Below are 18,773 nucleotides of genomic sequence, written 5' to 3'. Positions count from 1 at the left end.
GCGGCAGTGCAATTGACAGGGAACCTCTCTCCCTATCAGAGGTCTCCAGGATCAATCCCAGTGAACCCTAGAGGAGAGAAAATGAGAAGAGAACTCAGACAGCAAAAACAGCAGGGTGGGAGCAGGGGAAGGGGGAAAAAGAAAGAAAGAAATTTTTTAAAAAATTAAAAAGCTACTTGGTTTCAAATGAACTTAAATGTCTAAACTATCCCTTTGATACCTTCCTTCTCTCCCTTCATGAGTCAGAAATCACCTTCATACAGATGTAAAGTGTGACACTCTTTGGTAACTCAACCTGACATCTCCCTTCAGCTGTCAATGAACCTACTGCCTCTTTTACCTTCAGCAACTCCTTCATTTTCCTTTAATCCTTGAAGCCACCCCTGTTTCAGGTCCTGTTATACCCTCACTTCAGCTCCTGGATGAAATTAGAGTGAGTCTATGGTCAGCTCAAAAATAAGGGCAATAAAACTGAAAGAAAAAAAACAACGAATTAGTCAAACTTCCAAAAATCTTTTCTCTTTCAATCATGATTTATAGGCAACATAATTTTAAATAGTTACAAACATTCCGTGAATATAATGTCATAAAGTGCTAATTCATTTAATAATAGATCATATGTGTTCTTCAATTTAATGTAATAACTGTCATAATTACTTTATCCATTAAATAAAATTCTAATCTCTGCCCTTAGGATATACCATCTTGCCTACTCTTTACATTATTCACAATATGAAATCATAACACATATTTGCATCCTTGTATTCACCATTTTTATGAATCTGTCCTACAGAAAAGTATATAGATATATGTGTAAATATACTTATTATATATTGTATGTTTGTATAAAACCCAAACAACTAAATGACTACTTCTAGGAAACTACTTAAATAGGTTATAGTATATTCCACGCAGAGAAATATCATCAATAAAAGAATGAAGTATATCTACAAAATGCCAATCTGAAAATATGTCCCAAGATAAAATTAGTTTATGTAATATGATCTCATTTTTAATCTGAAAGGATTGACACTAAACAGTTATTTTTAGAGGATAGGATTACAGGTATTTCACTTTACACTTTATACATCTATGAATTCTTTTGTTTTACTTTTCTAATTAAAATGTATAAATTCTATAGTTAGGAAAAAATACAGAGAAGAGTACTTAAGATGTGAATGCAGAATTTTAACAAAGACACTACAATTCTACCTGACTCTAGGCATAGATGTGAAAATTAGTAGTCACTTGCAGGGGGCAATGTGCTATTTGACCCTGGCGCTGAGGCAAGCTCTTTAGTCTCATAAAGCTTACATTCTACTCTGTGAAAACAGACAATGAACATGTAAATAAATAATAGAGTAATTACAAGCCATGTATAAGAGACGAATGCTAAGAACAAAATACACATGGTGATATGAGAGAGAAAAAAGAAAGGACCCAATAGGTAGGATAGTTGGAGAAGACCCCTGCAAGGGCATTATATGAGGTGAGACCTGGAGAGAGAGAATGAGCCAGCTTAGCACAGAACTATGGATGGTATTCCAAGGAATAAACATATCAAGAGAAAAAGTCATGAGGGTGGCCTGCACTTGAGTTATGTAGGTGACAAGAAGGCAGTGTTACAAAATAAATATATATTTTGTGATTTGTAGGACATTCTACTTTCTCAAATCCATGTTTCTGGGAAAGATAAGAGAGTTGTCAAAAGTCCAAAGAGTAGTTTGGACTCATAACTCATAAACCCAAACATCCTTGGTTAGTTTTATTTTCCATTCCAGCAGTAGTTAGTAATTTATCCTCACCACTGATGGCTTTTTCCATCAACCTAAAATCCATTTAACTAAATACTAACCTTTCTAGAGTAATTTATAGTTTGCTAGTCTGTTCTCATACTCTACCTCCAGGGGTTCATGTGAAAATTTAAAAGGCTATCATTCATTCATTCATTTCTCAACTATTTTGTGTACCTACTATGTGCCCAACACTATTCTATGTACTAAAGAAACTGAAAACTAAATAGTCAAGGTTTCTGGTATTATGGAGCTAGCACTTTTGTCGGGAAAACTGACCATAAGAAAAGGAACTATATAGTCTACCCGATGATGGTAAATACTAGGGAGAAAAATCAGGTAAGGAAAGGAGAGAGGGAAATTGGGTGACAAGGTGGAATTCTACTTATTAATAAAAGAAGTGGTCAGAGAAGGCTTTGACAATAAGTGGCACTTGAGCAAAGACCTGAAAGAGAGAGGAAGCTATACGAGTATCCAGGGCAAGAGGAATAGTATGGGCAAAGACCCTGAGGCAACAGCATGCCCAGCACTTTCGAGGAACAGAACTGAGGCTATCATGTTTGGAGAGGAGTGAGGCGCAGATAACGGTAGATGAGGCTGGATGGCATGGAGGTGCAGATTCCACTGGGCCTTGAAAGCACGCTTGTTTTTACTGTACGATGGGAAGTCACTAGAGGACTTTGAGGAGAGTGCTAATGCATAATGTTTACATTTTTGTTTTAAAAACATAAACATTGGGTAGAGTATGTGGGTAAAGTTTAGTTGTGTGTGTGTGTGTTTGTGATAAATTTTACAGTACTCAAGGGAGAAAAAAAAAAGCCTGAAAAGCTGTGAAGCTCATTATGGGGCTTCCTCTGAAGGCCGTGCAGGGAGAGTAGGAAAGGAACATTTTATCTTCATTTAACACATTCTATACTATTTCAAAGTTATTCTGAGCATCCAATATTTTGCAATATATTAAAAGGTGTTTAAAAGCTAACAGGAGGCAAGTTTCTCATCATAAATATTCCCTGAATGTTATGTGAGAGGCAATTAAAGTATGAGTGGCCCTGTTTGCATTTTAATTATGTAAACAAACAATTTTTCATTTAGATCAACCATCATGCTTCCATCTTAGGTGCTGAATTAACAAAGATTTATTCATGGCTTCTAGGAATGAAATGTAGGGATAAGAAATGTTTTACTTGAGTATATTACTATTTTCACTAAATTCACTTGAAAAAACACATCAAGCAAAAAAAGCAGCAACAAAACCTTGGATTCCACCATCTTGATAAATTCAGTTCAGAGTGCTACTTCTGTGATAATAAGCCCATGTTATAAATAAGGAGATTGAGGAAATTAGCCCAATATGAATAAAATCAGGGAAGAATCAGGGCTGCCATCCAACTTGACCCACTCCAAAACCCAGCTTCTTTCTGTACCAGGAGAACAGCCAACTCCTGTCCCTGACTTCCAGAACACTCCTGAATGTTCTTTCCTGCTATCTTTTCTTCACATTACCTCTCACTCAATCCTTTCCACCATGAATTCCCAGAATAATCTTTCTCCCACCACCTGTACTTATTATCAGTCATGCCAAAATGTTCTTTCTGAGGTATCAACTGGCAGCACAAGAGTGGACTTTAACTCACATTTGTGCAAGTGAGTCTGCAGCCCCAATGCCACTAGTATTTCATTCCTGCTGGGTGGCAGTACACTGACCCCCAGTTCTGATTTCAGAGGCAAACTGAAAACCCTCTCCATGACTTTTTGGCAAATCCTCCCCAGAGCCTAAATCACCCACTCACAGTCAGACAATCACAAATATTAGGAGACATTCCATTGCCATTTTTTTCTATTGAATTTTTCACTCATTCTTTCAATTTTATGAAATAAAAACTGACTTTATTGAGCATAGGTGCTCCAAACTGTGTTACCTATATTGCATATCAGGACTTTAAACTGTCACAGTCACCCTGTAAAATTGCCATTATTATTATCCTTGTTTCTTTCAAGTTGAGAAAATTTCATGTGTATATGAAGCCATTTTGTACGCTCTTCTCCCAAAATAACCTGGTATTTCTGCACAGCAAACAAGCACCCTAGTGGTGTCCTTTATCCTCCCTGAGCCTCACTGATCCTCAGTAACATCTGCAAATGGGCTTTTGTTTCTGATTTACCCATCACTGCCAAAGCCTCTCCACTAATAAAATGTCACTGGTTGAAAGATAGCCATTTGGCAAAATGGTGTGAAAAACCATGTTAAAATGTCAGCAGGAATGGCTGAGTAAGGACCTCCAAAGATCCTCTCTTCCAAAAAAGAAACAGTAAAACAGGCAAACTTACCAAAATCAACATTTTCAGAACGTGGAAATTAAGCCAAGGCATGCAATAGTATAGGGATCATTTATTCAAGAAAAATGGCTGGCTCTCAGTAAAAAGGAACCTTGTGGTATGGTTTATTTAATTTTTTATTAGAGAAGTTGTAGGTTTACAGAACAATCATGCAGAAAATAAAAAGTTCCTATAAACCACCACCCTCATAGATGCAGTTGTCCCTATTATTAACAATTTTCATTAGTATGGTAACTTTGTTACCATTGATGAAATATAATTATTATAATTATACTATTAACTATAGTCCATAGATTATATTAGGATTCACTGTTTGTGTTGTACAGTCTCTGAATTTTTAAATTTTTTGTTTTATGCATTTTTAAAAATTTATTTTAGTAACACACATACAATCTAGAATTCTCTCTTTGAACTGCATTCAAATATGTAATTCAGTGATGTTAATTACATTCTCAATATTGTGCTACCATCTCCACCACCCATTACCAAAACTTTTCTATCACCCCAAACAGAAATTCTGTACTCATTCAACTTTAACTCCCCATTCCCTAGTCCCCACCCCAGCCTCTGGTAAACTCTATTCTAGTTTTTGTCTCTAGAAATTTGCTTATTCTGATTATTTCATATCAGTAAGATCATACAATTTTGTCCTTTTACATGTGGCTTATTTCCCTAAAAAAGATGTTTTCCATGTTGTTGCATGTATCAGGATATCATTGCTTTTTATGGTTAAATAATACTCCATTGCATGCATATGCCACATTTTGTTTATCCATTCATCTGTTGATGGACACTGTGTTGCTTCTGTCTTTTGGCAACTGTGAATAATGCTGCAACAAATATTGGTGTACAAGTAGGCATTTGAGTCCTTGCTTTTATTTCTTTGGGATATATACCTAGTAGAGGGATTGCTGGGTCAAATGGTAGTTCTATACTTTACTCTCTGAGAAGCTGTCAAACTGTCTTCCACAGAAGCTATACCACTTTGCATTCCTATCAAGAATGAATGAGTGTCCCTATTTCTCCACATCCTTTCCAACACTTATTTTCCATTTTTAAATAGTAGCTATTCAAGTGAAAGTGAAATGACATCACATTTTGGTTTTGATTTGCATTTCCCTGTTAGTTAATGATCCTGAGAATCTTTTCATTTGTATAACTTCTTCGGAGAAATGTCTAGTCAAGCCTTTTGCCCAACTTTTTAAATCAGTTTGGTTTTTTTTAAGTTGTAGGATATCTATAGATATTCTAGATATTAAACTTTTATCAGGTATGTGTTTTCCAACTATTTTGTCCCATTCCATAGGTTGTTTTTCACTTATATGACAAAATCCTTCATGCAAGAAAGTTTTAAATTTTTATAAAGTATCATTTATTTTTGTTGTTGTTGCTCATACGTTTGATATACAGTCTAAGATACTATTGCCTAACACATCCTGAAGATGCTTCCCTGAGTTTTTTCCTAGGGGTTTTAGATACTCTGTTCTTATATTTAGATCTTTGATCTATTTTGAGTTAATTTTTTATATGAAGTGAGGTAGGAGTCCAACATCATTCCATTACATATGGATGTTGTTGAAGAGACTATTCTTTCCCCAGTGAGTAGACTTTGAACACTTTTCAAAAATCCATTGGCCTTAGATGTGAATTTATTTTTGAACCCTAAATTTGATTATTCCATTTGTCTATATACCTATCCTTATGCCAGTACCATGCTGTTGTGATTACTGTACTTTGTAATAAGTTTTAAAACCAGAAAGTATAGTTTCCAGGATAATGAAATAAATATATAATACATTGGCTTAAACAATGGCAATTTATTGGCTCAAAGATTTGAAGCTAAGAGAAGTCCAAAAATGGGCATCACCAAGGCAACACCTTCTCCCTGAAGACTGTGGCATTCTGTGGACTGACGGCTGGCAATCCTAAGTCCTTGGCTATTCCATCACATGGCAATATAATGGTAGTGTCTTCACCTTTTAGGTGCCATTGATTTCCAGCTTTTGGCTGTTCCCTGTGTCTTCTCTCTATATATGTCTGATTTCCTTGGCTTATAAGGACTTCAGCCATTCTAATCTGCCCTTATGCCCTCATTCAGTTTGGGCACACCTTAACTCAGAATATTTCAGTGACCCTATTTACAAGTGGGTTCACACCCATAGAACCAAGGCATCTTTTGTGGGGGCATGAATCAATCCCCAATAGGAAATGTGAGACCTCCAACTTCATTCTTCTTTTACAAATTGGTTTTGGTTATTCTGGGCCTCATACCCTTCCATATATATTAGATGATTGGCTTTTCCATTTCTGAAAAGAAGGCTGTTGGGATTTTGATTGGGATTGCATTGAATCTGTAAATCACTTTAGGTAGAATTGACATGTTAACAATCTTGTGATCCATGAACATGGAATGTCCTTCCGTTTATTTATGTTTTCTTTGATTTGTTTTAGACATGTTTTATAGTTCTCCACATACAAGACCTTTACCTCCTTGGCTAAATTTATTAGTAGATGTATGATGCTTTTAAATGTTATTGTAAATGGATTTTTTTCTTGTATTCCTCTTGAATCATTCAATATTAGTGTATAGAAACAGAAACACTATTGATTTTTGTGTATTGATAGTATACCCTGCTACTCTACTGGATTTGTTAAGTAGCTCTAGAACCTTTGTTGCAGATTTTTCAGCATTTTCTCTGTATAGGATCATGTCATCTGCAAATTAGGAGAGTTTTATTTCTTCCTTTGCAATTTAGATACCTTTTATTTCTCTCTCTAGTTACTTTGGCTAGAATTTTCAGTACAATTTTGAATAACAGTGCTGAGAATGGATATCCTTGTCTTCTTCCTGATCTTAAAGGGAAAGCTTTCAGTCATTCAGTATTGAGTATGATGTTAACTGTGGATTTTTCATATATGTCCTTCATCATGTTGAAATTGTTTCTTCTATTCTCAATTTTGTAAGTGTGCTTATCAACAAGAATTGTTGGATTTTGTCAAATGCCTCTACATCAATTGAGATTGTTATGTGAATGTTTTTCCTTTTTTTATGAATTTAATGTATTACACTAACAACTTTCTTATGTTGAACCTCTTTTACAGACCTGGGATAAACCTCATTTAATCATGATGTACAATTCTTTTAATGTACTGTTAGATTTTGTGTTAGTATTTTGTTGAAGATTTTTACATCTACATTCATAATGTATATTAGACTCTAATTTTCTTATGGTATCTTTATCTAGCTTTGTATTAGGAGTGAATGAAATAGGAAGTGTTTCTCCTTCATTTTTTTTGAAGTTTGAGCATAATATCGATTAATTCTTCTTGTAAAATTTGGTAAAATTCACCAGCAAAACCATCAAGTTCTGGACTTTTCTTTGTTGAGTGGTTTTTTATTACTGATTCAATCTTTTTATTTGTTATTGTTCTATTTAAATTATCTGTTTCTTCTTGAGTCAGTGTAGGGAGTTTGTGTGTTTCTAGAAATTTCTAGAAATTGCATTTAAGTTTTCCAATTTGTTGGTGCACAGTTGCTCAGATTTTATAATCCTTTTTATTTCTGTGGGGCCAGTGGTAATGTCTCTTCTTTAATTTCTGATCTTAGTTATTTGTCAATCTTTGTCAATCTAGCTAAATGTTTGTTGGCTTTTATTTCTCCTTTCAAAGAACCAGCTTTTGGTTTCAATGATTCTATGTGTGTTTATAATTCTCTATTTCATTTATCTCTGCTCTAATCTTTGTATTTCTTTCCCTCTGCTTGCTTTGGCTTGTTTGCTGTCCTTTTTCTCAACTGTTCCTCCAATTGAGATGTAAGTCTTGGATTTGTGATCTTTCTTCTTTTAAATGTTAGCATTTAGAGCTATGAATTCCCTCTTAGCATTGCCTGAGCTATAATCCAGTTGAACACTGCCATTCATTCATTCACTTATTCTTTTGAGGTATATTTTTTTCTGTTATGTTCTAGGCATTGGTGATATAGCTATTAAAAGACAGAGGGAGAGACAAGGCTCCAGCTATCCATGTGTTTTCTATATGATTTTGGTCAAATACTTAGCCTCTCAGAATTTCAGTATCTTTTTTTATAAAGTGTAGGAAATGGCTCCTTCCTTGAAGAACAACTCTGAGACATACTTAGAGCTTAATAAATTGTAGTTCTCATTATTATCACTGTAGTATGTCAAAGAACAAGCCAATATGAAATGGTACGATAAAGTGTAAAGCTACCAACCCACATACCCAAATGGAAACCAATGGTAGATTTTTTCACATTTCTAAAATTCAACAAACCACATAATTTCTGTTTTTAAAAAGGTCTTTGTACCTTTTTTTATATTAGCTTCCCTTTATTCTAGTGGATTTTTGCAAGATTGCACATAAGTATTCATAGTAAACCAAATACCCTTTCCTGAAGAAGTGGCATTTAAACAGAGACCTGGACAATGAGTAGGAGTTGACTCAGCAAAGGGTGGGGAGAAGTTCCAGCCCGGAGGAACAGCATGTGGAGATGTCCAACCTTGGGAAGGAAAATGGATTAGTGGGGACATGAATGATGGCAAGTACATCTGAGATGCAAAGTGTATGGGACATTCATGTCATGTGAGGGCAGAGCAAGTGTGTGGAGACAAAACCAATGGTCCCTTAGAGGTGATCTGTGTTTGCCAAGGCTGCTATGACAAATACCACATAGTGGGCTGACTTTTTGAGGTACTGGGGCCAGAGATTGAACCCAGGACCGCCTACATGCTAAGCCAATGTTCAACCACTGAGCCACATCAGCTCCCTTGAATTCTTTTTTTTCATTTGTTTGCTTGTTGTCTTTCTTTTTTGTTGTTGTTTTTAGGAGGCACTAGGAACCAACCCCAGGACCTCCCATGTGGAAAGCAGGTGCTCCACTGCTTGAGCAACATCCACTTCATAGCAGAAATTTATTGGTGCATATTTTGGAGGTGAGAAGTCCAACATCAAGATATAGGCAGGACTTGATTTTTCCCAGTATCTGTGATATTCCAGCAAACCTCTGTCACATAATATGTTCTCTCTCTCCTTGCATCTATTCCTCTCATTTCTGCTGACTTCTGTCTTCTACTTCCACGTCCAATTACTTTTGCTTTTAAGGACTTCAGCCATATGGATTAAGGCACACCCTGATTCAATTTGGCCTCATCTAAATAGGATCTTTGAATATCCTAGTCACAACTGAGTCCACATCCTAACTAATAATATCCCCAAAGGTCCTATTTACAAATGAGTTCATCCCATAGGACCAGGGATGTAACAATTTGATATTATTGATGAATTTCAAAAAGAAATATTGAATTATGTTTGTAAACTGATCTTTTCCTCTGGGCATATTAGATAATATTGGATTCGTAAATTTACTTGATTAAGGAATTATGAAAACCTCTTGTGTAGGGCATTAAGTCCCCATCCTTTGGTGGGTGGGGACTCATAGATAAAAGGCATGGCAAAAGACAGAGTTACGGGTTTTTGATGTTGGAGTTTTGATGTTGGAGTTTGATGCTGAAGACTTAAGCTGGAGCCCTAGGAAGAGAGGAACCCTAAACCTGGAAAGAAGCAAACCCTGGGATGAAAGGAACCCAGGAAGCCTGAACCCTCACAGATGTTGACAGCCATCTTGCTCCAACACATGAAAACAGACTTTGGTGAGGGAAGTAACTTATGCTCTATGGCCTGGTATCTGTAAGCTCCTACCCCAAATAAATACCCTTTATAAAAGCCAACCGATTTCTGGTATTTTGCATTAGCACCCCTTTGCCTGACTAATATATGGGGTTAGGACTTGAACACGTCTTCATGGGGGACATGATTCAATCCCCAACAGACTGAATCTGTTCAGGACTTTGGGGTTAATCCTGAGAGAAATAGGAAGCCACTAGAGGATTTAGGCAGAGTGTGTCACAATCAGATTTGTGTTTTTAAAGCATAACCATGTAAAGAATGGAAATATTCAAAGTGAGAAAGGATGGTAGTTTGGATTCAGGTTGTGGCAGTGGAGATGGAAAGAGCATGGCTTAGAAAAATATTAGAGAAACAGGATAGGTAGAACTTAGCTGAAGGTTTAGGGGATGGGGGTGGAGTTGAGAGGAATTTCTAGGCTTCTGGCATATGCAATCTGGTGGATGAACAAAAATCTCATGTACTAAATATATTTCTATCAATAATATTTATAATGACTATAGCTTCTTAATCTTCAAGCACTTGTGCTGTTGTTGTTTTACTATTTTTAATAAGAATTGTCAAATCTTGCCTAGTTTGTAGCAAAAAAATGAGAGAGGCAACCCACATTGATCCCAAGGAAAAATTAGCATTTTTTCATGCCTTCATCAAGAGTTTGCTGGGGATAACCTTGAACCTGTCAGTTCCCTAGGCCTCGGACTCTAAATAAAGACCCAAAAGCTGCAATGTGAGTGTCTGAAAGATTCTATCCAGTGCTTGGGACTGGAAGAAACCACCCTGGAACAGGTCTAACTCTGCTGAATGGCCTTGCATGGTAGATGGCATCTAGGTGTCTGCTCAAATCTCCTTGCCAAGCCAGTGCACACATTCTCCAGCAGCCATGGGGGTGGGCTGTTGAGGACTCTTGAATGCCCCCACTGTGAGATTGCTGCCCTTGGTTGATGGAGTACCTTGACCTGGGAAATAACAAACCATGATATGACCCCCATTGTAAGCCTGACTTGAGACTCAACATTCCAGGGCTGTCCCACCAGGCCCCTGGCTCTACTCCTCCACTATCCTCTTGTATTTCCCTCCCCCTCTCATTCTCTTCTCCTGAGACTACTTCCTAGTAAATACCAGGCATCCTGCTTCTGGGAACCCACCTAAGGCATGAAGGAGACAGATTTGATCATTTAACATCACCTGAAACTGGTCTCGGGATATAGACTGCCTGTTGAGATGAAATGTTTGTGAAATATCCAACGAAAAAGTTTAGAAACAAAAATCAACCTTTATACCAATGTTAAATTTCTTAAACTTAATGATTGAACTTAAGGTGATTACCCAAATGAATATCATTGTTATTAGGAAAAATATTTGGAAGTATTAAAATGTTCAAGAAGCATGATGTATACAACCTACTCTCAAATGTTTTGAAGATAGAGAGAAAGAAAGAAAGAGAGAGAGAGAGAGAATGGATGATACAACAAATGTGGCAAAATGTTAAAAGTTGGTGGATCTGGAGACCTGGGTGGGAGTTATGCAAGAGTTCTCTATATGGGGTTGGTATTCTTTTTATTTTTACAACTGCCCTGTAAATTTGAAATTATTTCACAATAAAATGTTCATAATAAATAAATAAACATATCAATTAATTTAAAAACAAACAAAAAAGCAAGTACTTATTAAAAATAAAATGAGCACCTGGAGAGGGCACTATAGTGATGGTGAGACCTTTGGTTTTCAATGCCAAATGTCTGGTTCCGGACATGTCTTCAGGCCTCCGCAAATGATGTTTACCTAACTAAATGTGCAAGGCGATGGCATCAGACACGAGGAGATCACATGAGCTACAGTAAACAGTCAACAGATGCATGCTATTTATTTTGTTTTTTAGTGTTTTCATATTTTTTCATAAGCCAAACAGTCATTTTGCTTATAGGTTATCCTAAATTAATGTTCACTGGGGCATGTTTCCCAAGCTAATGGCTATATTGTCTGCAAAGCAAGGTGTACTTATTATAGGCAATTATCTGAAATATGTCATATCCTTTGATAGCAACCATTTTCATTCTCTGACTGCTAAATCAAACACCATGCATGGGTTGATGTAAAGAAAGGGAATGTATTGGCTCATGATTTTGAGACCAGGAGAACCCCAAAGTCTAGCATCAGCAGGATGATGTTTTCTCCTAGTAGACTGTGGGTTCTCAGGCTGGCTTCGGGAGACCTTGGTCCTTGTCTTTTCTGCCACAGGGCAACGCACGTGGCAGCACTTTCTCCTTTCTTTTCCAGTTTCCATTGATTCCCAGCTCCTGCATAATCCCTGTGGCTTTTTTTTTTCTTCTGTGTCCAATTTCCTTTGTTTTAAACAACTTCAGCCCTATGTATGAAAGCCCACCCTCATTTAGTTTGGGTACATCTCAATTAATATCTTCAAATGTCTATTTACAAATGCATTCATACTCATAGGGCCAGATCTTGGGACCTGAACACGCTTTTTATGGGGGACATGATTCAGTCCCCAAAACAGCATACCCCAAAGTTTATTATTTTATGCTCACTTCACTATATCTTCATGGTGTTCTCTTTGTCATCCCTGAAACTTTAAAACATGATATTGCCAACTTCTTCAGAAATCCCTTCCTTAAAGTAACTGTTACTTAAAAATACAAGTTTTTTGGGAAGTGGGCTTGGCCAAGTGGATAGGGCATCCACCCACCACATGGGAGGTCCACGGTTCAAACCCCGGGCCTCCTCGACCCGTGTGGAGCTGGCCCACATGCAGTGCTGATGCGCGCAAGGAGTGCCGTGCCACGCAGGGGTGCCCCACACACAAGGACTACGCCCTGTAAGGAGAGCTGCCCAGCGCGAAAGAAAGTGCAGCCTGCCCAGGAATGGAATCACACACACAGAGAGCTGACACAAGATGATGGGACAAAAAGAAACAGATTCCCGTGCCACTGACAACAACAGAAGTAGACCAAAAAAAAAAAAAGAAGAACACGCAGCAAATAGACGCAGAGAACAGACAACTGGGGGGGGGGGGGTGGAGAGGGGAGAGAAATTTTAAGAAAAGGCAAAATAATTTAAAAATAAATAAAAATATAAATTTTCAATATTGCCATTAGAAATTGGCGCAAACCTTGTAGCTTTAAACAACAAAAATCTATTCTCTCACAGTGGAGGCTAGGAGTCTGAAATCAAGTTGTCAGGAGGGCCATGCTCTTACTGAAGGGTCTAGGGAAAAATCATTCCATGCGTCTTCCAGCTTCTGGTGTCTGACTTGTAGACATGTTGTTCCAATCTCTGCCTCTGCTGTCACATGGGATTCTCCTCATGTGTTTTCCTGTGTCCAAATTTCCTTCTTCTTACAATGACACCAGTCATTGAAGTAGGGCTCACCCTAATCCATTGTGACCTCATCTTAACTTCTTACATCTGCCAAGACCTTATTTCCAAATAAAGTCACATTCACAGGTTCTGGGTCAGCAAGAATTTTCGACAAATGCTATTCAACCTAGTATACATGGTTATATTTAAAGTAGCCTCTGTTTTATATTTTCCACTCTATTCAAAAGCCTAGAAATGATATATAAAAAAAGATACAACATCTAATAAGACTCTGAATTAGAGACAAGTAATTCAATGAAAACTTCCAAAGAGATATTCCTTGAGTGGAAGAGATGATTTTCAATTATGTTGAGGATTTCTCCCTGTTAGGAATCTCAGAATAGATGTTCCATGTTTGAGTCACATCTGGAATTCCAGAGACCTGTGGACACAATGATCCTGAGCCAGCTGGGGCCATGATCACCCACCAGCATTTACACGGAGGTTTAGCTTTGGATGTAATGAGTAAAAATGGGAAAATAAACGTTAATGAAAGTTACATCTTTGGAGATATGTTTGCACCATAGTTCAGAGATATAAACAAATTCTTCCTGCTCCAAATCATGTTGTATGAAATAGTAGTTCTTCAATGTGCTCCCAGGTAAAATAATTTGGCCTCATGTATTAGGAAGGGTGCACCCCATGGCTCTCTTTTGGGGAGTCACATTGGGTTTCAGTACCTTCCTGCTTCTGAGCAGTCATTGTACAGGAATCCTTTTCATCTTGTTTGACACCGAAATGCCCAAGCTTACTCAACCTTGGAATCCCTTATTAAGTAATAGGTATTAATATTTCAAAGAGTGAGTATTCTAAAAATCATACTTTGGGATTCACAATCACAGAGGTTTTCAGTTTCTAAAAAATTGGCTGTGTTATGTCCATTTGAGGAAAGGTGGAATTTTTTAACACACTTGTGGTGCAGGGGTTTCAAACATGTCATTGAACTTGAACTCCAAGGAAAAGAAGGTAACATGAACTTGAACTCCAAGGAAAAGCAGGTTGCCATTTGGAGGAAAAAAATGTTTCGTTCAAGAATTTCTCAGTGAATAAACACAGCAAAAGAAGAATGAGAAACATATCAAAAAGTTAAATTCTAACTTTTATGTGTTAAGAATATGGGTGTTTTTTTTTCTCTGCTTAATACTTTTCTAAATTTAGGTTGAAAGAGCATATTGTGTTGTTAATAAAATATAGACTTTACATAAAAACAATTCTGTAAGTGGTATATGTTATCTAGATGGCAAAAGAATAGTGGGTTTCCAATTGCAAATATTAAATTAAATCAAAGGCGGGGGGTTTGCAGGAGGTTGTGGTGTCACAGCCTGCTCTCATATTTGTAACTCTCTTTGCGTTCTTGTATTTGCATAATCAAGTGGGCTGCAAACATGAATTAAGTTAGGTAAGCCTTGGTCCTCCACAGCTCCAGTCTGGAAGCCTCACTTCCTAGCTTTTCGTTTTGATCATTTCCAATACAGGCCCTTTCAAATGAATGAAAGAAAATGAAGAGTGAGAGAGCAAGAATTTTACCATAACTAAAAATCAAGCAAACTTTACAGAAAGAGAGGGTGTAGGTGGGGGAATATTTCAGGAATGACACACTCAGCACTTTCTGCTTTTCCATTTATTGAACTGATGTTTCCTTTGTACTATTGCACACCACTTATTCCTAGCCTTTCATTGAATGGTTTAAAATAAGATCATATAAATGAAGGTACAGTTTTTATGGTGGGTTTAAATGAATGTTTGAGAAAAGAAACATGTCAAAGAGTGCATGAAGTTGCAAGAGGTAAATTGCCGAACCCTTTAAGAGCATCTTGGCATGCTTTGCTTCCCTACAGCTACATTCAGCACCCCTGAAGTTGGAGTTGTCCCAAGCAAACAACATGACCAGGAATAGCAGGTGGCAGACCCAGCTGGCCTTTCTGCAGCATGTGTGTTCATACCACAACCCCTGCCAAGTGCAACCGGGCTGTATGTGAGCGTGCCACGCCAGCGCCGATTCCAGCAGCCAGAGCTGTGGGACAACAAATCATTATGATGAGGATTTGTGGGGAGAAGAGGCCAAAACACATGGGGCTGCCTTCCTGTGGACTTTGCCTTAAAAGAGGACTCAGATGAATAAGTAAAACCCTATTCCAAAAGTTGACTTCATTCTTCATTATTTTTTGTTGACATCTGCATATACCTATGCACATATGCATAGAGTGAAAGGGCATCTTGCTGATGTGTAAGCAAGAAAATCCCAGAGCCATCTACCTTCCACCTTCAATCTACAGTGTGTCTGAGAAAGCACTGGCACCTGGTAAAACAGCCAATCAAATCGTCAAATGAGACTGTTTCATTATTTTCTCTGATCTAACCACAAGTTTGGAGCAAATGCGTAACCTAATTTTTTTACCAATCAGCAATATTTATCAATTTGTTTGTGAATTAAGAATAGCCATTAGATGGTGAATTTGGTGGTGAATCTAATTAACAAAGTTTCAGGTATAGAGTTCTAATTCTGTGGGGTGCAAGTTTAATTTTGGGTGGCACTTGTCAAAAGATGAAACAAATTATTTCTCCCATCAGGAGTGGGGGAGAATGAATGACTATGATAATATTTAGCGCAATTGGCTTTTAAGTCACAGCCTATGAACTCCAAGCTCATCAATCCTGGGAGTCTCTAAAATAAACAAGCAGATAAACAAACAAAGAAACAAAATGCACACACTCACACCCATATTATAGTCAGCTTTTATTTTGGAGAGAGCTCCAAATTGTCTGTGAAGGAAAAGGAAATATTTCCTGTCTCACACCATTAACAACTGTATTAGCATAAAAACGCCTCAGGTGACACATTTTATAAATGCATAAGAGGTGGGAGATGGGTGGTGTTAAGAAAGTCAAGAATAAAATATGGATTAGAATAGATTTACTAGTATTTTACAATAGAACTATTGTGACTCTAACAATTGAAGAAACTGAATCATTGATGTGGAGACAGGGGCCACGGTAGTTGCTGAGGGCAGGGAGAGGGAAGAAGAGATGTGATGTACGGGCATTTTTGGGACTTGGAGTTGTCTTAAATGATATTGCAGGGACAGATGCAAGACATTATATATCCTGCCATAACCCACTGAATGGACTGGGGGAGAGTGTAAACTACAATGTAAACGATAATCCATGAGGTGCAGCAGTGCTCCAAAATGTATTCACCAAATGCAATGAATGTGCCACAATGATGAAAGAGGTTGTTAATGTGGGAGGAGTGGGGTGGGGGGTGGGGTACATGGAACCTCTTATAGTTTTTAATGTAATATTTTTTTGTGATCTATGTATCTTTTTAAAAAGGCAGTTAACTTAAAAAAATTTTTTAAAGATATTAGAACCCATGTCAAAAAAAAAAGGAGCTCTCAATTCCTATTTTATTCAGTATTTTTATAATAAATGATGCTAAGTTTATAAAAAAGAAGGAAAGTAAAAGAGACAGAAACATTTTATAGGGTTCCCAAATAATATAACGACATAGTTCTGGCCATCCATGCATTGCATTCTTCCTCATGTCACCAAACCAAACAACCAGGAAGGGTCTCAGGAGTGGCCTGGCCAGTCTCCCTGCCGCAATCAGGATGCCCTGCTCGGCAGGACCCAATTCCAACATGCTATATACTGCATGTTATTACTAACTGTGGCTCATCCTCCATCTCCCTAACAAATGGAAAGTCCTGTCTCTATCAAAAGCTCTCCAGCTCTCTTTACAACCCGTTTCTCTGGGCTCCCTTTTCTTCAGATACACATACAAACTCCAGAGCCGATCTCGTTCAGCAACATGCTTCTTATTGGCGTTCCCTGTCCAATCGCCTGGGGAGACAAGAGGACGGAATAGGGAGTCAGTCGTGTTTGCCCTTGCCTAAGGTTCCCTGGTTTCGTTAATGATCCCCTAGAAGGACAGACGAGGCAGATTTCTAACAATGTAAGGTAAACATGCTTTAATAAAATAAAGAAATAGACGTAGAGAAAAGCTATCTTTTTAAGTCCTGCCTCTCTCTCCCTTTGTTTTTCTCCAGCAAACCAAGTAAAGGAGAATTATTTGCACTCGCATAACTCCATATAACTACAAAATAGTGTGTAGAGAGTTTCCCCCACCCAAAATTATTTTTATCAGGAGGAGTCCTTATTACCTGATAGAGCAGAAATACAGATGAGAAGTTAGGGCATGCTTCCAGTTTTGACAAACCAAATTGGTTTGGAGTGAGAAAAATTCTTCCAGGCTCATTTCCTTCAATTTTTAAGGAGTCATTTAAAGGAGTGAAAACATAATGCAATTCTGCTTTATCCAAATCATTAAATCCTCTGAAAATATTTTTCATGAATTAAGAACAGCCATTAGGTGGCGAATCTAATTAGCAAAGATTCAGCTGTAGAGTTCTTCAAATAGCTGAGTAAATATTATCCAGAGTAATTGTGGTAATTCCCTATGATGCCTTCTCATACATCATCATTACTATCCAGGTAACTTTACAGACCAGGGGAAAATTCTGTTCAAAACAGAGAGCATCATTCCTTGAAACATCATTCTAATGCTAGGGTATTAAAGGGATATCTGGCTCCTTCAAAATAAAGCAGCATTTTTTAACTGTTCATATATATTACACACACTCTTTGAAAAGCTAAGATTCCCCCAATTATTATGTATTTAGTTGTAGATTTCTTGTCTTCCAAAAAAGAGTTGAGGCCATATATCAATTGCTTTTCTCTATTTGGGTATTTGGAAATATTTTAAAGACATGCTTTTGGACTCTGTAGACATGGTCAAACTGAATCTCTTCTCTTAGCTTACTTCTCAAGGTGGGAAAAATAGGAATTTGAAAGGAAATTCTGCTTTCTACTTGTTCAAGTTAATCTTAACACAACTCCAGACTTCTGGATTGCATCAAAATTTTAGTCAGTTCTTCAGGATCAACCTGTCAGTCATCCAGGGGTTTCTTACAATCTTCTCCCACTTCGCCCCACCACAGCCATTTCCACCCCCAGAAGTACTGAGACAGCAGGACAAAAAACACATGGAAGAGAATGCCAGAGGATTTTCTGTGTTGGTGAATTCACCAACAGTCATGTTCTCATGCTCTTAACATATATGCTAGGTGTTCCCAACTTGCAGCTCATGAATCCCTCTCTCTCCTGTATAGAGCCTCCCATGCCAGGAGCTTTAAAATATGGAGTCATGGAGTGGGAATACCGCTATCCTTGATTATCCCATTTGTGGGGGACAGAAAAATAAATGCTAGTTGATTAATATGAGGTCTCAGCATTTTCTGTCGATTTCAATCAACCATAATTTGTAAATCAAATTTTCTGACAATGACCAAAATTAAGTGATATTCCAACTCAAAGCTTCTTAAACTTTTGGACAACCATGGAACAGAATCCACAGTTTGTCTCCCAGTTTCCAACTCTCATGCTTCCATAGTAAGAGAATCCAACTTTTTCTGCACACATTGTCACTCAATCAAAGACATTTTGCCTCGACCTCCTTCACAGCTAAGAGTGACCATGTGGCTAATGTTAGGTTAATTAAGTAAGGAC

Source organism: Dasypus novemcinctus, chromosome 24, assembly GCF_030445035.2.
Source record: "Dasypus novemcinctus isolate mDasNov1 chromosome 24, mDasNov1.1.hap2, whole genome shotgun sequence".
Taxonomy (NCBI): domain Eukaryota; kingdom Metazoa; phylum Chordata; class Mammalia; order Cingulata; family Dasypodidae; genus Dasypus; species Dasypus novemcinctus.
The sequence above is the reverse complement of the archived record's forward strand: the minus strand, read 5'-3'. Positions refer to the sequence as shown.